The 23,812-nt window shown below is 35.0% G+C and overlaps 1 protein-coding gene across 1 annotated transcript in view; it reads left to right on the forward strand.

The window, feature by feature from the left end:
- The first annotated feature begins 23,602 nt into the window (after positions 1-23,602).
- The window catches only part of LOC145283731 (fatty acid desaturase 6-like), a 21,930-nt gene continuing 21,720 nt past the window's right edge, over positions 23,603-23,812 (forward strand). Inside the window, exon 1 of the mRNA XM_080132786.1 lies at positions 23,603-23,812. This exon is cut by the window's right edge and continues 1,929 nt beyond it. The gene's annotated coding sequence lies outside the window, so the exon portion shown is untranslated.

A 23,812-nucleotide genomic window follows, 5' to 3' on the forward strand; every position in this document is an offset into this window, starting at 1 on the left:
ATATAATTCTCGTGTTTTTATTCAATTTAACATGTTTATTCAGCTCGAAAAACATGCAGTGTTTACCGATGTATTGGAAAATTCAAAATGGCGGCCGACTCTCTCTTAAACACGGTAACTTCGGGAAAAGGTGTTATAAATAATAAACTAGACAAAATACTGTTAGAAATTTGCTCAATATATGTTACCGTGACATAACTTGACATATATTCGGTGGTTTTTTAATAGTATTTTGTCTGGTTTATTATTTATAACACCTTTTCCCGAACTTACCGTGTTAAATAGAGAGAGTCGGCCGCCATTTTGAATTTTCCAATACATCGGTAAACACTGTATGCTTTTTGAGCTGAATAAACATGTTAAATTAAATAAAAACACGAAAATTATATCCAGTTTGGTAGAAAAGTAATTTATCTTGCTTTTGATAACATTTATTTGTTATATATTTGTTTTTTTGACAACTTTTTCGAATCTATGTGTACAGTAATACAAACCCGAACGAGAAATAATGTCCGGTAAATCACATCTTAGGGGTCTTGATAATCGCTAAAAAATAGAAATTACTGAGGGAGATTTAGTTTTAAATAGAAAATAATAAATTTTAATATTTTTTAAAATATAATTTAGAGAGAGGGAGAGAGAGTGGGGGGGTTAAAACTATATCTCCCTCCGAAAAACAACCAACAAAAATGAAATTAAAAAGATTCTTGATAAACGATAGCGGAGTTTTCAATAAAATTGATTAATAAATTTATCTAGTGATTACTTTTTCTCTGAATGATTGATTTTAGAATTTTGAAGTAAAAATTTAAAAAATTAAAAATTAGTTAACGATAGATTGTAAGCACATGACATCTATCGCGCCAAAAAAATATTTCGCTTTTAATTTATTAGTTAATTTTTGCAAAATTTGACAGGACGACAATAAACGTTGATAATGGATAAAAATATAATTTTAAATAACGCATGAGTGCATTTGGTATGAGAGAAAACAAAAACATAACAACAAAAAACTATCATAATTAAAAACCAAAACAAAAAAGTAACGAAAAATCGAATCGCTCCCTGTTTTTTAATTTTTTGGTTTTGTTTTTAATTATTGTTTTTATGACTCGAAAAAACATCGTTAAAATAAGAACAAAAAAAATTTGTAATCAACTTTGTATGAACATAATAAACGCTTTAATATAAGTGAAACCACTAAGAACTTAGCCAGTTAGGTAGAAAACGGACACTTAGAAAATCGATTTTATTGAAAAAAAAAAAAAAAGAAAACATTAAACAAGTAAAAATATTCTTAAAAAATATTAGGGGGGCTATAGTCTATTTTAAAAAATAATATCTCCTTCAAGAATGATCATAAAATGTGTTTTCAATCGGTATTTATTCAATAAGGGACCAGTTTTCCTACCTAGCGAAAGGGGACCAGTTTTCCGGAGACGAGTTTTCCGGAGACGAGTTTTCCCGAGACGAGTTTTCCCGGGACGAGTTTTCCCGGGACGAGTTTTCCGGCCACCAATATAGACAGTTCAGTTCCTTCGGTATTTGTGGTACCATTCTGAAATATTAACGTTACTATTTTGAAAGCCATGAAGGCAAAGATGTTTTGTAACTTATTTTGTGCTTCCAACTAACAATTAAAAAAAAAATTATATCGTGAAACTTCAATTTTAGCTAAAAAAATAATGTTTAAAATAAATAAAAATTGTTAACTCTTGAAAATAGTTTAAAATTTCAAATAGTTTTCATGTTTTTTATTTAGATGATCTGCTTATTTACAAAATATCGTGAAACCTTAATTTAACCTAAAAAAATATTTAAAACATCATATTACAAGAATTACGCCCCCCCCCCCAATATTTTTTTTACAAGGTTTCGGAATAATCGCCGACAACGAATCTGATATTCAAACACTTCGCAACTGAATACTTTCGTAGATATTATTATTTTCCCAGTACAAAAGTTGGATGACATTTTACTTTAATGCCCATATTACAGCTTGGTTCTTACAGTGCATAATTATCAATTTCTTCTACTGCTAAAACAATTTTTTGGTGATTGTATTGAAAATGTATGTGAAAATGTAATGGAAATTTCAATTTCGTTCCGTTTTAATCTTTTATATTTTACTTGCCAATATAATTGAAAGAATACAATTCAACTATCGTAATTTTATATAAATAAACAAAAACAAATATTTTAAAATAAAACTTTATTAAAAAAGAAATAATTTTATTTTTAAATGAAAAAAATCAATTTAGTAAAATAATTGTATTAAACATCCCAACCTCCCCATGTTAAGTATGGCTTTCTAAATAAACACCCCCAGCCTTGTCAGCAAACCTGTAAACCTATAAAAGTTAACATTTCGAATGTGAACAGTGATTTTTCGATTTTGTTAGCGCTTGCCGCAACTAAAGACAATTAAAACGGAACTAACTTTATTTCCATTCTATTTTTTAAACAACCCCCAAAACATAACGCTCTCTTCCAGTTATAACCAATTTTTTTTTTAATTAAATAAAACAGTTCAAAATAAACAGATAAGCGCATTTTCTTTTACATTTTTCTTACAACCAACGTTGTCATTTAACCAACTGCAGGATACCGTTACTTTTGTGGGGTTGTTTTGAAAATGGCACGGAGATTATAATTTCGTTCCAATTTAATCTTTCTGGTCGAGCCTATTTCGAAAGCCTGTCTTATCATAGATTTGAACTACAAATAATTTATTACATTTTGATTATTACTATCTTAAGACTTAAAGCTTATATTTATTTCATTTTTCTATTTATATATTGAATTAGTTATTTCCAGTCTTATTTAAACGTAGTGCTTTCTTTAAACCGGATGAACCTTTTATAAAAATATGAGTTTAACGTAAAGAACACGAACAAGGTTTTATTCAACTGAATTTCTTCCAGTTTACTAACAAAATATATAAATTTAAAAGAGATATAAATAATAAAATAAAAAGGTTATGTAATTTAAAAGAAATACACGTACTCACAAAAGCAGAATTTTTTTTACACATTTTTTTCTTTAAAACCATAACAATGAGACTAACAATTACCTAGATCTTAATAATTATTTGTTTTAATAGAACTGTTTTAATTGTACTGTTTACATATATTAGTTAACCTAAGTTGGTATTACATTTATTTTACATTTACTTTTTTTTTTAATTATTACTTTTAGACTGTGACGTTTACACCCGGAAGTAATGAGTCACAAGTAGGTCGCTTTTATTCATTTTTGCTACAATATAATTGTTTATAATTGTACTATTCAGAAATATTATTTATAGTTCGTCCATTTCAGTTAGTATACATTTCCTTTACGCTTAATTAATTTACAATCATTAATATCGTTAAACAATTCCGTTTAAAACCGAAATTATGCCACCCAAACGAAGTAGAAACGAAAGTGAGGAAGAAAGAATGGAAAGATTGGAAGCTAATAGACTAAGAGTTGCTGCAATTCGCTCCAATGAAAACAATTCAGATAGAGAAAGACGTCTAGAACTTAACAGGATACGTCAAAGAGAAAGGAGAGCAAGACTGTCAGATTTGGAAAGAGAAACCCAACGTGAAGCTGACAGAACTAGACATGCTGTAAGGCGGTTAAATTCATCACAAGATGAAATTCAAGAAAGGCAAAGATATGCACTGGAAAAAGAAGCAATATTACGATCGAATGAATTATATGAGGTAAGTAGACGTACACAAGGTCAGTTGAGAGTGGCTCAACGACATCAGAATGAATCGGAAACCCAACGAAGCTTTCGCCTATACCAAGGGCAACAACGAGAGGCTGCATGGAGAGAGAGTATGACTTTGTCCCAGCAATTGACAGAAAACGAGGCAGCTAGACAACGAATGACTGCTTTGAGACACCATGAAATAGAACACTGCAATAGAAAAGGATTGCTCTACAACAAAAATGACTCTCTCACTACAGCTGATATAGGAAAAATGGACAAAGTATGTCAACATTGCTCAGCTGTAAAATTTAAAGGAGAAACCCCTGGTTGTTGTTGTTCTTCTGGCAAAGTTGTGCTTGATAGCTTTCCACCACTGCCTCAGTTGCTTCAAGATTTGCTCTCCGGCAATGGTCCCATCTCTAAAGATTTTCTGCAAAATCTACGCAGTTATAACAATTGTTTTGCAATGACATCATTTGGTCACAAAATTGCGGCAGTACATGGGTGGAATCCTTCTTTTAGAATTCGAGGCCAGGTTTGCCACCAGATTGGGAGTCTTTTACCACCTGAAGATGAAACAGCAAAGTTTATTCAAGTCTACTTCTTGGATAGTCTGGAAGAGGAACTACATAATCGGGGACGTGACAGTAGACTCAATAGAGACATTCTCCGAAGTCTGACTGAATTTTTACATGAGAACAACAGCTTCATTTGTCAGCTGAAAACAACAAAGGAGAGGATTGAAGAAGAACACTTGGTAGAACATAAAGTTGTCATAAGGGAAGACCGAAGGCCGCAAGAAGAGCATCCACGGCGATTCAATGCTCCAACAACAACGTATGAGATTGGAATATTAATGGAGAATGAACCAACAGCTAACCGGGATATTGTCTTGCGTTTTAGAAATGATACATTAAAACGGATCTCCGAACTACATCCCCTCTACGATACTTTAATGTACTCGTTAATGTACCCCTATGGTTCTCCATCTTACAACATCTACATGAAGGCATCCAATGGGCGAAAAGTTACCCAACAGCAATTTTATTCGTACCATTTAATGACTCGGCCTGGAAACTATTTTCTCTGGTACCGAAGGCTATTTCAACAATGGCTGGTGGATGTGTACTGCAAGATTGAAACAGAACGTTTACAGTTCCTGAGGCGTGAGCAACAGACCCTGAGAGCTGACAATTATAGCAACTTGAGAGATTCAATTCTTAGGGAGGATGGGAATCCAGAACAGTTTGGTCAACGAGTTGTACTTCCGGCAACTTATACAGGAGGCCCTCGATACATGTTTGAGCGTCAAAGTGATGCCATGGCATATGTTCGGCGAATGGGCCGAGCCGACCTCTTCATCACGTTCACAACAAATCCAAAGTGGACAGAAATTACAGAAAATTGTCTTCAAGGGCAAGACCCTCGGGATCGTCCAGATATTGTTGCCAGGGTTTTCAGGCAGAAGCTAAAAAAGTTACTTGAATTTATTAAAAAGGGAGGATTTGGCAGGCTGAGGGCTTTCCTGTACAGTATTGAATATCAAAAAAGAGGACTGCCGCATGCACACATCCTCACCTGGCAGGCCCCAGAGGACAAACTTCTACCAGAAAAAATGGATCTCTGCATATCTGCAGAGATCCCTGACAAAGAGGAAGATCCTGATCTTCATGCTAAAGTGATGGCACATATGGTGCATGGACCTTGTGGACCATTTAATCCAAATTGTCCATGTATGATTGACAACAAATGTTCCAAAAAATACCCAAAAGAATTTCTTCAGTGTACCGAGCAAGGCCAAGACTCTTACCCCAAGTACAGGCGAAGAAAACCAGAAGATGGAGGCCAGACTGGTACAATAAGGATGAAGAGAAATGGTCGGTATGTTAATCAAGAAATAACAAACCAGTGGATTGTTCCGTACAACAAGGTCCTCCTTCAGCAGTTCAACGCTCACATTAACGTAGAAATTTGCAGCTCGATCCAAAGCATCAAATATGTCCTCAAATACGTGAATAAAGGATGTGATCAAGCAGTGTTTGAACTACAAAGAACTGATGGAGCAGCTAACCACCAAGGCCAAGTACAAAGTCACATTGTGGATGAGATCCAGCAGTTCCAGAATGCAAGGTATGTCGGCAGTTCAGAGGCGGCCTGGAGGATATTGGAACATCCCATCCATGAACATTTCCCCCCAATTGTACAACTTTCTGTTCATCTTGAAAATGGGCAGCGTGTCATGTTCTCAGCTGATACTGCTCTGGAACGAGCCCAAGGTCCACCGCCTGCCACAACTTTGACAGCATTTTTTCAACTCTGCCATGAGGATGACTTTGCAAGGGGTCTCAAATACGTAGAAGTCCCTGAGTTTTACACTTGGAACAAATCGACAAAGAAATGGATGAGAAGAATGCGTGGGGTACAAGTTGAAGGTACTGAAAACGTATGGAAGGCACCATGCATTGGGAGAATCTACACGATTAGTCCAAAAGCAGGGGAGTGTTATTTCTTACGCCTGTTGCTCAATGAGGTTGCTGGTCCAACTTCATTTCAAGATTTGCGAGCATACAATGGTCAGGTGTTTGAAACATACAGAGCAGCGTGCCTTGCTCGAGGTCTTCTAGAAAATGACCATCACTTGCATCAAGCAGTAGGAGAGGCAAGTGCCACTCAATCACCTTCAAATTTGCGAAGCCTATTTGTGATAATTTTAACAGCCTGTGAGCCAAGCAATCCTCTTGAGATCTGGATGGCTTTTCGTGATGTAATATCTGAAGACATTCTTCACAGATACAGGCAAGAAGTTAACAATCCAGAAGCAGATTTTAATGAGGACATCTACAATAAAACTCTTTGTCTAATTGAAGAAAAAGTTCTCCTTATGTGCGGTCCACCATTGGCAAGCTATGGATTACCTGCACCAACGCAAGGTAGAGATGAAAGACTCGCGAGAGAGTATCAACGTGAAGTTACTTATAATCTTGAAGAACTTTCCCTACAAGCAGAAAATATGCAAGAAAAACTGACCGATTCTCAAAGAGAAGTTTACAATTCATTCATGGCAATGTTGGAAGCACAAGGTGAAATGAACAAAAACATGATGTTTCTTGATGCTCCAGGTGGTACGGGCAAGACTTTTGTAATCAATTTGATCCTTGCAAAGATTAGATCCATAAGAAAGATTGTGCTTGCAACAGCATCCAGTGGCATTGCTGCTACTCTACTACAAGGTGGCCGCACTCTTCACAGCACTTTTAAAGTACCCTTGGATACTCATCGAATGGATCAGCCAGTTTGCAAAATTACTGGTAACTCAGCCATGGCAAATGTAATTAGAGACACCTCTGCAATCATTGTAGACGAAGCCCCAATGACGCACAAGAGTGCTTATGAAGCAATTGACCGAACACTGCAAGACATCACAGGAAACAAGAATCCCATGGGTGGCATTCCAACCTTATTTTGCGGTGATTTCCGTCAAATCCTCCCAGTGGTTAAAAATGGCACAAGGGCTAACATTGTTAATGCAAGTTTGAAACAATCCTATCTCTGGAGGCACGTTATAGTGAAGAGACTGACTACTAATATGAGAGCCTATATCTCTGATAACACAGCTGCAGCAGACTTCTCAAAATTGCTTCTCCAAATCGGTAATGGTCAGTTTCCTATCACTTCTTCACCTGACACAATTAAGATTCCAACTGCGCTTGGTAAATGTGTCGGTAATCAGAAGCAACTGAAAGACAAAGTGTACCCAGACCAGCAAAACAATGGAAAATCACCGGATTGGCTTGCTGAGAGGGCTATTATTTCGCCATTAAACAGCAATGTGAATCATTTGAACAATTCAATAATGGATGAATTTCCAGGAGACACAAAGCAATACAAGTCAGTTGATTCGGCTACTAATGAATATGAAGCTGTTCACTACCCTGTGGAGTTTTTAAACTCTTTGGAGATATCTGGAATGCCTCCACACATTTTAAATCTCAAAATTGGATCGCCAATCATGATTCTTCGATCCTTGGAACCGGCAAAAACAACAAACGGAACCAGATGTGTTATCACCAGATTGCACACCAATGTACTTGAGGCCACCATTTCCTGTGGTCCCTACAAAGGCAAAACCGGTCTACTGCCAAGGATCCCCTTAGTTCCATCGGACTCAGAACTTCCATTTAAATTCCGGAGACTCCAATTTCCTGTGAAGGTGTGTTTTGCAATGAGCATAAACAAAAGTCAAGGTCAGACATTTAACACCATTGGCGTAGACTTGACATCAGACTGCTTCAGTCACGGTATGTTCTACGTCTCCATCAGCCGGACAGGAAGTTCAGAAAAACTCTACATTCTGGCTCCAAATCAAAGCAGCAGAAATGTAGTTTACCCTGAGGCTCTTCAGTGAAAAGTTCGAGAAATGGATATGAGGAAAAACTGACATGATCTGATTGTGGTAAGTTTTTAGTATTGAATGTGCAAGATAAAATTTAAGCAAGAGTTGAAAATTACTTCAATGAAAAATTTACTATGTAACATCAAGTAACCTTCCTTTTTGATGAAAATGTTTTGTGAAGTTCCTGATTGAATTTCAGTCACTACAAGAAGTAGTTAAAATTTTAATCACCTTATGCAATCGTTCCTCTTACAACATCAACTTACTGGAAAGGTGCCCACAGATTTTGGTACCCGAGTGCGCAACAGAGCTCCGTGCGACGCACGGGTATCTTTGCTAGTATATATATATTTATTATTATTATTATTATTATTATTATTATTATTACTATTACTATTATTATTATTATTGTTATTGTTATTGTTATTATTATTATAATAATAATAATAATAATAATAATAATAATAATAATAATAATAATAATAATAATAATAATAGGGGAGACTCGGTTTTTCCCCGAGAGATACTTGGAATAATAGAAAATCAATAAACAACCACTTTTTTTTTAATAAATAATTCAATCGTATAATTCAGTAATAAAAATGTACTATTATCATTAACCATGAAAAAAGAAAAAACTGGAGAAATGCCAATTTCGTTTCTTTTTCGTTTTTGTTGTTGTTTTTTTCCGGTACGGTTTGGTGACAGTTTTCACACAGAAAACAAATAAAACAGCCAGAATTCCGATAATTAGCTAATAACTTAACAAAGGAGGCCCCCAATCGATTAGGCGTTTAAAAGAGAAACAGTCTACTTGACGACGGTTCCCGATTATGAAATCAAAAATTGACGAGCGGTGTTTATGCGCTGGACTGCATGTTTTAGTGATACCTACGAATGGCAGACTTTGTAGATGATAGATATCCGATCATGTGAAAAGGGAGGACTATAAAAATTGAATCTAGTTGGTATCCGTAGAGAGATTTTATTGTTTGAAATCAATATTTCTTTCTTTGAAGTGAATTAATATTTTGTTCCCGCCATTTTGTTTCCGCCATTTTGTTTTTTTTATATTATATTACATGAGAAAATCGAACTACTTTTAATGATTGGAAATTTTTATTCACTTTTTATTACAAACAAACAAATAAAACTTTCTATTGTAATTAGAACGTTTTCACGTTTCTGAATTGTTTAAAGAAGAGTTGATAATTTGTATTATTTGCATTATTCGGACTTGTTCTCATCTTGAGAACATTTCAGACAGCGTTATTTATTCAGGTGTACTTTGTCGAACTCGGGAATCTTTTTTATCAAACTATGTAATCTGCACAGAATGTCGAACCGAACTCTTTATTTAATACACGGGGGTAGCATGTTCTCGTTCTGCTAGCCACGCGCCCGTAACCGATAGAGTACAACAGAACCCCGGGATACGGTGGCCCTAGGATACGTTTTTTTTTTTTTTTTCAGGTTACGATATGGAATACAATGTTTTTCCGAGTGCTGGTTACAGTATTTGCCCCGCCTGTTATTTATAATGTTATTTGATTATATACATGTGTTTTATATACGGTACTGTATTTTGTTACTAATTTTTAATATGTACTGTATAAAATTTTGCTTAGGCCCCGCCACACGGCAATTTCATCTTATGATCCCAACCCCGGAACGAAATAATGCCGTATCCTAAGGTACTACTGTACTATGTAAAATTGAGTTGTAAGTGATACTCTTCAGGAGGTTGAAGGTTCAATCCTCAGTAAGGTGAATGTGAAGAATACAATTGCGAATTACTTGACTTCTATCCGGTTATGATTGACTGAATGAGAGCATACTACTCTCGTGGATTAAATGAAGGGTTCCGTTCGAAATTCCGTGGAGATTCCTGAGTTCGAAAAAAAGATTCCTGAGTTCGAAAGAAAGATTCCTGAGTGCGAAAGAAAGATTCCTGAGTTCGATAAGAGTTATCGTAAGCAGGTAGGAGATTACATCGGCCGAGACGCCGTGAAAATAACACCCGAGAACAGTATTATGAATGTTTTAATTTTTTTTAAATAAAATAATTTTTTAATAAAACAATTTTATTTATTTTTACATATAATTAGAATGTGTTTTTTAGATTTAATTTGTAGAAGGCGGTAGAATTCAGGGGTAACGGAAAGACACAAACTGAGGCAGATGAAGAATAGTTTTTTATTAATACAACTACAAATTTACACACTAGATATGCTTCAAGCAAACTACACTAACCTCTTATACTTTAGTTTGTGCTTTTTTTTTGTTTTGTTTTTTAAATATTTTTGCATAGTTTACCTGGTATTTTCTATAATTCAAACTTTTTTGTTTGAAAATATTTTTTTAAATAGTTTATAGTTATACTATTTTTTAAATGCATATTTTTCTTTAGAAATAGTCTTATAGTTTTGCACAAGTAAACATTTAAATATCGAATCCGATACAAAATTAACCCACGCCATACCAATTATTTTATTGTTTGCATATTTTCTGTCTTTTGGAAAGCTACTTAAGGATATGTGCTAAAAAATAATAAGAATGGTCTAATATGTACTGGAAATACTTCTTCGCACAATTTATCCTTGTCTAATTCTTACGTGTTCAAACTAGTGAAATCAAAGATTCCTCAGCATATTAAACAGACGAAAATGATGAGAGACCGCTTTTTGATAAACACCGCTTGTCAATTTCCGATTTAAAAACCGGAAGCAGTCATCAAGTAGACTGCTTCTATTTCAGCGTCCATGTTCCAAAGTCACGTGATAAGCCACTTAATACATAGAAGGGTTCACTTGATTACGACCTGATCCTTACGAGCGTCACAATCGAAATGGCAACAGACAGAAGTTGGAAGTCATTGACTCAATGTCTCGCTTCAGGATGAGACAAGAAGACGAAACATGCAAATAATAATATAAGTTACTAGCAGACCGCGCGGTGTAGCCCGGTCGTAAAATACGCATAAATATGATATTTAATGTATGCAGATTTCGTATTTATTACTATTAGAGCCAATCCTCTATTGATTGCTATATTCTACCCCCCCCCAAAAAAAAACGGAAAGAAACTGAGACGTTTTTTTCTGAAACAGTTCACTTCTTGTAAAAAAAACAAAACAAAAAAAAACGAGCTGAGATTGAAATCAAAACATAAAGACAGCGAATCAAGTATGATCACCATTAGGCCAACTTTCCACGATAATCAAAAATTATTTTCAAATCTACTTATTATTAACATAAGGAAGTTGTCAGGTGAACGATTCGTTTTTTTTTTTTTGTTGTTTCTTTGCGCAGTCACGAAACATTTGGGTTACTACTGGGTGGTCGATTCGTGACCAGAACATAAGATTTCCGATCGGTGGTGAAAAGATTTCAGGAGATGAGAACGGGAAGCAGTCAGACATGGCCATTTATGTAGGACACACGTGTTGCTAAATTTTACTACAAGACAGGCTCGTTTAAGAAAACCCAGGACAGTGTCATGCGTCAGTTCGAATGTGAAAAGGTTCCATCCAAAAGCAGAATTCAGAACTGGGTGGACCACTTCGAGAAGCCATCAGGGAGGAGATGAGAGTCATTACCAATTCGGCCTGTAAGAACATCATGGACAACTTCGTGCTGCGCCTCAAGAAATGCACGGAGCTAAATGGAGGCCATCTAGAACATATGCTGTAGAACGGAGAAAAAAAAAAGGCCAAAGACCCTAGTGTTTTGATGTGATGTTTGGAACATAATAAACTAGTTATGACCAAAGTTTCATTTAATTCAAACAAAACACTAAGAAACGGGGCCTAATTAGAGTTGGGGTCCGTTTTTTTGGGAGGGGGGGGCGGTCACCCTGTACTTGTGGAGTTCACATTTATAATGGAAGCGATAAACCTCAAAAGAAAAAAAAAAAACTTCTGTTAATTATTTTTAACTAGAATTGTGGTTTTTGTTTGCAACACTAACTGAATTGAACAACAACCTTGACCGGCACAACGAGTATAACGATCGGGGTCTGTGCAATGAACTCTCTAACTGAAGAATAACAGCTTTTTTTCTTAGATTATAATAAATTAAAAAAAATAACGAGTCAGTTAAAACCACGCTAAAATATTCGCAATCTGCTGTTTCTGAATATGCTTTTGCTTGGAGATTGACGATTTACATATGCTACTTGGACAGACAGACACACACATACATCTTTGAATTATATATATATATATATATATATATATATATATATATATATATATATATATATATAATTAAAAAATTGCTCAGAGGTGAACATCCAATGAATTTAACGTTTAAATAAGGCTTATATAAGAGTGCTCAATACCAAGGCAGATCATTAAGGAGCTGGCTTTTGTAAAAGCAACATCACCTGACAAAGTCTTTGGTTATTTATAACTAGTGAAGTGAAACATACTCATGAATGTGTAGCGATACCTAAATATTTATGTAAAAATAAAAAGTATATATATATATATATATATATATATATATATGTATGTATGTATGTATGTATGTGACACCTGCAATAAACAAAGTGGATTGACAGTATACATGATTAAAGTCACAACGCTTTCCTATTTCGTTCGAACAAATATATTTGTCTGCATGTCACATCAAAGTAACAGGTGTTTGAATACGATTTAAATATTTTCTCCATGTCAAACCTAAAAAATAAATTATTATATGGATTTATGTAAAAGCGATAAATTTAACATCTACTCGCCGTTAATTATTGATTTGACTTTAAATTCTTATCTTCCACGCATAGGCAGTGTAAAACGTAATTCTAATTTAAAGTGAGTTGGGATAAGTTGCAATTTGGACAACCAAGTTGCGTACACTTTCATGGTTTTCTTGGGGGGTATACAGTGGCAAGGACCCAAACACGCCTGCGGAACCATGGCCGCACCTCCGACTGACCACCTTACTTCAAACGCGTGTGCTATGGCTCTTCTTCTTCTTGGTCATGGTGGGATTCTAGTGTACTCGCTGGTACACGACGCCATAGTTGATAATTTACATAAATAATGAAGAAAATATTATACACACGATTTGTTAAATACAAGTGTGTGTGTCGTTGAGGCCTTGCCGCAAGTGTCTCTATATCTGAACTAAGCTCTCATCCAAGACTAACTCCGTCTTTTCGACTCTTTTTCGTCTTTCATATTAATTGTTCTTTTATTGCCGTGCTCTTTATCTCAGTCCAACTCCGTCCCTTTTTTTTTCTTTTACTCCCTTTTCACATTCGGTTCATAACCCCCTCTTTTACTTCCTTAGCCGGTTTCTTGCTTACTTTGTCTTTTTCTTTTTTTTCTCTCTTTTTTTCTCGTTTATCTCTATTCCTTTCACTGGAACTGAAAGCGTTTCGGTTTTTTTTTCCTTGACTAACTTTCACCGGAAATTAGAAATATCCTTTTCTGTTCCAAATTCTGTCTTCATCCCCTGGCTATTAAAGGCTAATCATTCATAATGTAAGTATGTCTGTGTAGTACAATGGACCCCTTGCTTTTAATGTCTTTTACTGTCATTCATTTTCTAGCTAATCTATTCTGGTGCTCTTGGTTATTGGGGTGGGAACATTTGATACTTCTATCAAGTATAATTTCTGAAACACCATATGGTGTATTACAAAAGAAACGATAGCTAACCTGCCTCCCGCTGCTCTACAGCCATCGATGACTAATGGTTCGACTTATCCGTCAACTGTTGATACCATTTTGTAGGCACCGCCAAAAATGGCCGCAAAATCAAGTTGTTGTTGTTTTTTAAAACTAAATTACATTTATTAAAATCCATTATTTCTGAGTAACTTTTTTTTTCCAGAAAGATAAAACCCTGAATTTTATCATATAGAAAACAGAATAATGTAAAACTTTTTCTACTATTTTTAATTCAATTTTAAATGTTAAATTTTCCCAAAAAGTTAACAATTGACATTTTTTGTCTTGCACAAAAAACGTATTTAAATATTTAAAAAAAAGGGTTTTTGAAATAATTAATTAATTTATTTATTGTCTAACTAAGATTTAGGATGATTTTCTAAGAGAATATGCAAAAATATTATAATATAAGTACCGGAATTTCAAATAATTCCACTTATTCATATAGGTAACCAGATATTTCGCATCTACGTAGAGTTCAGATCGACTCTGTTTACGTTTTCGTTTTGATAATAAGAAAACTATGGAAGACCAAACAGGCCAAAAAAACTTATTTTTCAGTGACGAAAATTTCAATGTATTATTAAGCTGAGGCTGGCCAGTACCAGATGGGTGACCATTTGTATGAGTTTGGTTTTTAATGTGTATGTGTGTGGGGGCTAGGCTCCCCAAAATAGGGGGGGGGGCAATTTAAAGCAGAATAAAAAAAAATTATTTCAGCGCGTTTGGTCCACCGTAGTCGAAAGGCGGCAAACGTTTTCAAACGGGATCGAAAAAAATGATGCTATTTTTAACACAAAGGGCACAATATTTATCGAATGTTTTTTTTCTGTATCGATTATTCAAAGCATGCCCTGTTTAATAATGGTCATGCATTATTCGGCTCGCTAAAAAAAATTGTTAATTTATTTATCAAAAATTTTAAAATGGCTTTTTTCGTATAAATATTAAAAAAAAATTTTTTTTGTTTTGCTTAACTTAAATTAATTATTTTACTTAACATATTCACCGAATTTCACACTTCAAAACTCAAAAGCGGGATAATTAAACACAATCGAAGTTCTGATATTCAGACGTCAAAATAAGGTATGCAAACAATTTTTTTTTTTTTTTTTTAATCTATAATTCTGTCCGTTACAACAACACAATATGTTTTGTTCAGTTTCAGATGATTATTTTAAGCATATTTGTTCCCACTTCAAAACAAGGGGGGTTTTGTAAGCAAAAAAATATATATATATATAAATATCGTTTATGAAAAATAAGTACACTGTTATAAAGTTCATTCTTCTCCTAACAATCGCTGAAAATTTCGTATTGATCGGATAATTACCTGATTTTTGGTAGATTTTTAAAAAGACGGTCCGTCAAAAAGTACTGACCTGCCCCCCCAGTTTTGGCGGTGCCTACCATTTTGTACGACGTTAGTTTTTTTTTTTTTGTTTTTGTTTTTTTTTTTTGCAAGAGAGATATTGTATTCTTCCTACATGCAGTGCCTGGCATCTCAAAATGACCACCTATCTGGTACTCATCAAACTCAACGTTGCTTAAATTCGGTGATCTGATAAAAACCGGTGTGTCAACATGAGGATGCCATACACTATAGGGTTTATAATGCTTTTAGGGCACACCCTAAGAAAATAAACAGTTCAATACAAGCCTCTGAAATGGCGAACATAACAACTTCATAAAAGGTAACACAGAAAAGGTTTATTAATGAGAATATAATGTTCCTTGTTAAAAGCTGGACTTCGGCTACCTGGTGCTATCTCGGTAGTTATTCCCAGTGGAATCGTCGATACCGTTAGAAATCACCGAGGTGGAGAGAGAGAAGAAAAGGGAGGTCCGTTCTGTTTGGTGTCTCTCTCAATAAGAACGAGTTGTTCTTCTTCCAACCGGATTCTGGCCGATTTCCTTTGTGGATAGGAAGGATCAATGCACCGAACCCCTGATCGGTCAGTATGTGGCCAAATAGCACAGGCGAGAGGCATTGATTCGAGGAAGAAAAAAGTCCCATTTGTTTCTGCTACAACACCAATCAAGCCAATGTAAATACTGAACATTTAACGATAAATTAAAAAGATGGCTATTAAATGTTAATCAAATTTACAAAAGAACCTTAAGGATGACCTAAATTTTCATGTTCAATTAGACCCAAATTACTATCATTTAGGTTCTCTATGTCGTAATATTTTACCGTTCATGCGTCAATCCATTCCCGCGTCGTTGCGTGTGATAATTGATCCACATGCATCTTCCGGCCAACGTTATGTTTTTTTTTTTATTTTATTTTTATTTATTTTATCACGAAAAATTGCAAGTTATCAAAGGAGGTTTTAGTTCGAGACGGTCGGCGGGTACAAACATTTTTTTTTCCAAAATATCATAGTTGTAATATCACAGTTAATTAACTTATGTACGGAACACCAAGATTCTATTAAGACTTTTGGTGAAGTTGGCACCAAAATTCTACTAAGTACTTTTCGGTTCTGAGCGTAACACATAGGGAACTCTGCCCTACCCAAGAAGATTATATAAGTCTTTCGTTACCTTTACTTCAAACAAGGCACATCGCCACTTGGACGTAAAGGTATACTATCTGAGATCATGGCTAAGAAAGATTAGCAAGATGTTGGTTTACGTTACATTTGAACTTCTGCGTATCAGTATAATCGGGGAAGCAGGTAGCAGGAAGGGAATTCCAAAGTCTAGCTGTTCGAGGAAAGAAATTATTAGAGTAGAAAGCTTTCTGGCATCTAGGGACCTCAGCAGTGAAAAGGTGTGATTTTGTTGCTAAACGGGTTAGTCGGGATATGTACGCCGAGGGGGCACAAGTACAATGAGTTCATCGGAGCACATTCCATTAAAATACTTGTAAGACAGTCAATGAGGATGCAACATTGCGGCGATGGGACAGGGGTTGGAGCCTATTTGACAAATTGGGGTCTATTAGATTGGAGACCCTTTTTTGACCCTATTCAAGGGGGAGAGACTAACTAATGGCAAATGCACTAGCCCAGATATGGCAACACTACTCCATCCATTCAAGTAACACGAGAAGGTTCACTGATAAGATGTGAAGATCAATCCCGAACTGTCGTGGTGTCGAACCGACATTAAGGTTAGTCAATTTTTCGGCCTTTTACCAGTTCTTTCACTCAAATCTGATTCATTATCTTTCTTTGAAATTTAATCAATTACAGCCTCAACAATGCCCATTAATAAATTGTCCATCCTATTTAATTCTTCTCCATTTAGGAGTAACCATTCCCCGTTCTCCATTTTATACTCGGGCCCATCTATTCAATCATCATTGGCTAAACCTTTCTGCATGTTTCTACTGGGTCTTATCCTAGACACTCTCAATGAAACAAGGATGCCGCTCTCTTATAATTTATTTATAAAAATAACTTTCTTTCCACATAAATCCTACCATCTCTATAATTATGGTCTAAATAGACATTTTCTTATGTGCTTTATTATTGTTAACAGCCTCAAGTAGCCAATCTGTATATTAATTGGATAGCGTGATTGTCGTTTAATTGTTATGGACTGCCACTTCTTGTAATACATAATTTTACCAAGAATTCTTCATAAGTTTTGGCTTCAGTTTCGATTCAAGCTAATGCACCCAAGCCATGTGGATATTGTTACGATATTGAGATATATGAATATCGTCATAATAAAAATAAATACATTTAATGGTTAAAATTCCAAGACGCGAAGGAATTAAAACGGCCAAGTGAACCGTTTCCATGACAACAACGGCGACGGCGACAGCGAAGAGAAAAATAATTTTTTAAAAAAAGAAGAAAAGAAAAACGCTGATATATTTAAAATTCAGAAAAATGTGTTTGGCGTTTCTTTCGGAGAAAGTTAATCGTTAAGAATTTGAAACGCAAGTTAGTTGCAGAAGAGATCCCAATGAGAGAAATGTGAAAAGAAAAACATATTTGATATTCACCAGCGTAAAATAAAGGTTGTTTTATCTTCTACTCTTTTAATTCGTCAGTTATAAAGATATATCGGATCACTTTAAGAGAAAATAAATAACGAAAAACTCAGAAATCTCACTAGAGTTTGATAAAAAAAAAAATATCGCCCGAAAGAAAGAAAAATAAACAAAATAAATAAAAGGGACAATCAGCAGGCAGGAGTAGCCTCGCTTGGTCTATTATAAAAAAACATAAAAAGGAAATAATGATGAAAGGGTCACAACTCTGTAAATTATCTCTGTTGTAAACTTGTCTTTCTCTTTTTTTACTGAGAGTTTGGTATGCGAAATATATATCTATACATATACATATACAAAAAAGAGAAAGGAAAAAGAAAAAAGAGAAAAAGACTTATGAACTTATATATATATATATTATCATCTTTTGAAATTAGTATATATTACCTATTCGTTCTTTGATTCTGTTCATTGAAATAAAAAAGGAATATATACACATGATGAATTGATTATCTTTTCATATTAAAAATATATGCTGAAACTTCTCTGACCTACCATTTCTTATAGCGACAGCAGCCGATTGCTAAATAAATCTACCTATTCATCTGATATCTATTTTATACAACACACAAGCCTATACACCGTGTTTAAGTCGAGAAGGGCAGATAATTGTTATCCCCATTTAAAATGTTCTTTTTGATAGAGAAAGTCAATTAAATACAAACTGGCGCGTAGCTCCTCGCGTCCTTCTACGCAACCTGAGATAATTTGTTTTTAATTAATTTATCATGATCGGATAATAAAGCTAACCTCAGAACGCGCACGTCACAATATATATATTTTTTTATTTTTTAAATCGCAACTTTAAAATATATCAAAATCGATAGAGCATTAACTCTATAATAATATATATACAGAATCTGCATAAATTAAAAATCATATTTAAGCGTACTTTACGACCGGGCTACGCTGTGCGTCCCTGCTAGCATAGATAACTACTTTTGCAGTTTTAACAAAAGAGCTGCAATAATATCAGAGCGTCTCCATTTAAGCTGAACATATACAGAATGCCAACATACATATATTACATATGAATGAGTCCCTTGTGGAATTTCCATGTATTTTCTGATCATTGTAATCTCCACACATCGAACTTCAATCGACAGAAGAAAGTATGCCTTAAATCCAATTCATTGAAATTCTATACAGATGTACCTGGAAAGGTCGGGGTGTACATTGACCGAAAGGTTGTGGAAATAACAGCCTGAGAAGAGAATAATAGTCCGAATAATCGAAATAATACAAATTATTTCTAACGTTAGGCTGCTCGAAAATTAATGAGCTGGTTGAGAAATGCGCATATATGGATGAAGCTCAATCGGGGCCCATTTATCGAGCTGATAGTCGGATACCGTTGAAATACTGACATGTAGTGAATTTCTTTTCTTGCATCCCACGAAGGAAGAGTTATACATAAGTTTTATTCTGGAAAAAAAATCTAGTTCCTTCAAAAACAGAAATTGTCTTACAGATTAAAAAGACTTCTCCTTCACTGTGCGAATATATATATATATATATATATATATATATATATATATATATATATATATATATATATATAAATTGTCTCACAGATTAGAAAGACTTCTTCACTGTGCGAATATCTATCGGTTTTATCTAGTTTTGAATGCGGGCGAAACCATTAAGACGAAGAAGTACTGTCAACAAATGAATGAAATGCATCAGAAACTTCGACAACAACACCCAGAATTAGTCAACAAAAACGGCCCAATTCTCTACCACAACAATGCTCGACCGCACATTGCTAAACCTACCCAGCAGAAGTTGGACGAATTGGACTACGAAACTCTGCCTCATCCGCCATACTTTCCAGAACTCTCACCTACCGACTATCACTTTTTTCAAGCATCACGACAACTTTTTGCGTGATAAATGCTTAAAAAACGTAAGCAATATAAAAAACGCCTTAAGCGAATTCATCGCCACCTGAACGCAAGACTTTTACGTTACTTGCATAAACACACTTGTTTTGCGTCGGCAAAAGTGTGTTGATTCTGATGGTGCTTATTTCGATGAATAAATTTTTGTTTGAGGCGAGATATGTTCATCTGGATTGAAAAGTTAGAAACCGCAAGAACTTCTTGTCAACCTGATAGGTGGTCAGAACATATAGCCAGCGCGTTTCTAATATGCTCATTTGTATGCGTTAAATTTCTTGTCCGTTATTAAATTCATCTGCGGAAGTGGATACCTATCTGATGTGATGATTTACTCCGGACTAGTTAAAACAGCTTCTTCCGATTTTCAAGGAATATTAAATTCACAAAATGCCCCCCCTGCCTAGTCGCATGTATATCCTGGTCAGAAAAAAAATGATTTTGACAACTTTTTTTTTTTTTTTTGCAGAGAGTTGAATGAAGCCTTTTTCGCACATACAACATCGTGAGGTGACGATGACTAAGTGATTAACAACACAGACTGACAATCTTGGTGTACCAAGTTCAAATCTAGTATGTTCCAGAGCAACGCTTTCACTTCGGAATATTGGCAACCTTCACGTGGCCCCTCTCGTACAGTGAAAGAGATGTCTTTCTAGAAAGAATTCCAACTAGAAAGATATCGGGGAAACGAATGCCAACAATAATCATCTGATTCATTCGAAATGAATGAATGATGCTCAACATACTGCATACAGCTCCTAGTATTCCCAAATGATCACTAAAGTCGCTTTATTCGATGACCAGCGTCTACATGGAGTGAATTGACGACTCCACGTTCATTTCACTATGGATGTCGTCAACCTTCATGTGGTTCCTACTTGGAGTACCCAAATTCTACAAAGAATTCGGGCAAAACAATAGCGGCAACAAAATTAATTAGTTGTTCGTATTATTAGGATGTCGTGATGCTTGAAAAAAGTGGTAGTCGGTCGGTGATAGTTCTGGAGAGTATGGAGGATGCGGCAGAGTTTCGCAGTCCAGTTCGTTTGTATTATTTGGATTAATCGGATTACTGTTCTCATCTTGAGAACCCGTGGCATAACGATTACAGCACTTGTAAAATCCCAATTGTAAAAGTGTCATGACGTTTCTGACTCATTATGACTAAGAACTGCGTATATGAAATCCCATGTAAATGTAGAAAACTATACAAAGGTGAAACGTGTCGTCTGTTGAAGGTTCGGTTAGAAGAACATCGAAAAGCCGTAGTACGTGGAGAGACTGAAAAGTTAGGTATAGCTGACCATATTTGGAAGGAAAAGGGAAAGCATTTGCCATTATGGAACGAAGTAAAGCTTATAGACAGAGAAGAACGGTGGAAAGTAAGACGCTGTGGAATAACCAACTGCTAAGTAGACCTAGTATAGAATTTAACACGATATAAAAACCGTTGATTATAAACAATAGATAATATAAACAAGTAATAATTAAAAACACATATATATATATATATATATATATATATAAAATATATATATATATATATATATATATATATATATATATATATATATATATATATATATATATATATATATATACGTTTTATTTCTTATTACCGTTCTTTTCTGTTCAGTTTTTTTTTTTTTTTTTTTTTTTTACAAAGGCGTCACCACATTATCAAGGCCCAGAGGCCACTCAAGGATAAGGGTTAAAGAGTGTACAGTAGAAATTGGTCAATATAGTAATCATTAGTAATGAAAATTTGGTAAATTTAATAACTTATATGGAACGGCTCATCAAGAACTTATTTACTTTAGACTTGAACACAACCATATTGTAGTCAGCCGGAAAGCAGGAAAACGGAAGACAATTCCACAGGCGTGCAGTTCTAAGAAAGAAGCTTTGTTCATGGAATCTACGTTTAGGTTTAGGCACAGATAAAGAGTGGGGGAAATTATTGATAGTGTTTACAGCTAGACGAGTGTTTCTTGTGAAAGTTTGGCGAGGGGGGACCATAGATTGAAGCTCAGTCGAACACTTTCCATGAAAATAACGATACATCAGAGACAAACTCGCAACATCTCTTCTGTGAGATAGAGGTTGCAAGGAGGAGAAAAGGATATCTCCTACGAGGCTACGAAGTCTATTTTGAACTCTATCAAGGCAGGACAAGTCCTTTCTAGCAGCTCCTGCCCAGATGTGGCAACAGTATTCCATCCTTGGACGTACCTGGCTCTTATATAGGTAGAGAATAGCATCAGCAGTTACATTTTTGTTTCAGCTACACGACCGTTTTTTGGCCATAAACGAACTTTTCTGTAAAGTCTGAGGAGGCTACATAACCGCCAAAAAAAAACGGTCGTGTAGCTGAAACAAAAATGTAGCTGAACAGAAAAAAAACGGTAATAAAAAATAAAACGCATATTTGCTCTACAACAGTATTGAGCACTTTCTTCAGGTTTTTATTAATTAGCATTTCTACTATATATATATATATATATATATATATATATATATATATATATATATATATATATATATACAATAATAATTAGTAATAAATAGTGATATTTACAACTAAAAATAAAAATAGGTCTAAGGGTTTTAAAATTCGTACTAGAATTATCTGTGGTTAGAGTACTTGGAAAAATCAATTGTAAGTGATATTCTCCTGAAGATTGAAGGTTCAATCCTCAGTGTGGGCGACCGAAAAATACAATTGCGAATTACTTAGGACTGGCGAATTACTTATGGCTGACGGAACAAGAGCACACTATCCTCCGTCCAAATTCCCGAGTTCGACAAGATACGCCTGAAGAAGGTGGGAAGTTATATCGACCGAAACGTTGTGAAAAATGACACTCAAGATGAGAACGGTAGTCCGAATAATACAAACAACTAATCTTCATCTAAAAATTCAGAAATTTCACCCTCTCATAATTTGACATAATTCAAAAACATAGTTTTTTGGTTTTTTTTAAGAAAACTGAACATGTTTTTTTACTCATAAAAAGATGTATTTTTATATGTAATGACATGTTCAGTTTTTCTTTAAAAAGAAACAAAACTTCTATGTTTCTGAATTATGTCAAATTATGAGAGGGTGAAAGGGCGTTTTTTAACTCATCACTTATCGAGGTTAAAAGCCATTTGCGGATGTGGGTTAAGGATCTGGAATTATTGTAAGTTGGATGATAAAGGATATTAAGAAAGGGTTGAAAATGATAAATGGAATAGACACAGTTTGATTACTTATGGGGATAGTTTGTGACAAGTACTGGTTCACATTGGATTTAAAAACGACCTTGTTGCAGTCTGCAGTGAAACAGTCTCACGGTAATGTGCTCTAAGGATGGAAACTTCTCAGAAAGAAATTCTGTTCATGGAAATTTGCTTGACGCTCTGTGTACGGTGGACCGTCACGAAAGGAAAGAGAGAAAAGAACTTGAAAAAAAAAATGAACTTTGAACCTTTGATAAAAAGATTACCTTGAATGACTGATAAAAATAATAATCCATGTTCGTTATAAGCGTCATTTCATTTTTGACTGGCGAGTAAAAATGGAAGATCCTACTTCTCATCTTTCTTTCCCCCCGCTCTCTCCCCCCCTCTCTCTCTCTCTCTCTCTCTCTCTCTCTCTCTCTCTCTCTCTCTCTCTCTCTCTCTATCTATCTCTCTCTATCTATCTATCTCTGCATTCCGTAGTCGCTAATTTTACGGACTGGCTCACCTAGAAACTTTCGCTTTTATCGTTACCTTATCATTAGTATCTGATTAATTTTCTCTCTCTTTCTCTCTCTCTCTCTCTCTCTCTCTCTCTTTCTCTCTCTCTGTCTCTCTCTCTCTCTTATTAGCCCTCTCTCTCTTTCACTTTCTCTCTCTCGCTCCTCCCCTATCTCTCTTTCTCCTGCTCATTATTTTCCGGTTTTTTCCTTGATTGTCCTTGCCAAGTGCATCCTTGTTTTTGCTGTTGTTGTTGTTGTTGTTGTTGTTGTTTTGTTGTTGTTTTTTTTTTTATCTTGTACTTTAAAAGGACAGTCAACCGACAAAATTGACAGAACAAAAAAAACAAAACAACAAAAAAAAATGTGATTGGTAAAACTGAAATACGTCGCTGAACGCA

Source organism: Euprymna scolopes, chromosome 8 (assembly GCF_053919585.1).
Source record: "Euprymna scolopes isolate OS-2025 chromosome 8, ASM5391958v1, whole genome shotgun sequence".
Classification (NCBI taxonomy): domain Eukaryota; kingdom Metazoa; phylum Mollusca; class Cephalopoda; order Sepiida; family Sepiolidae; genus Euprymna; species Euprymna scolopes.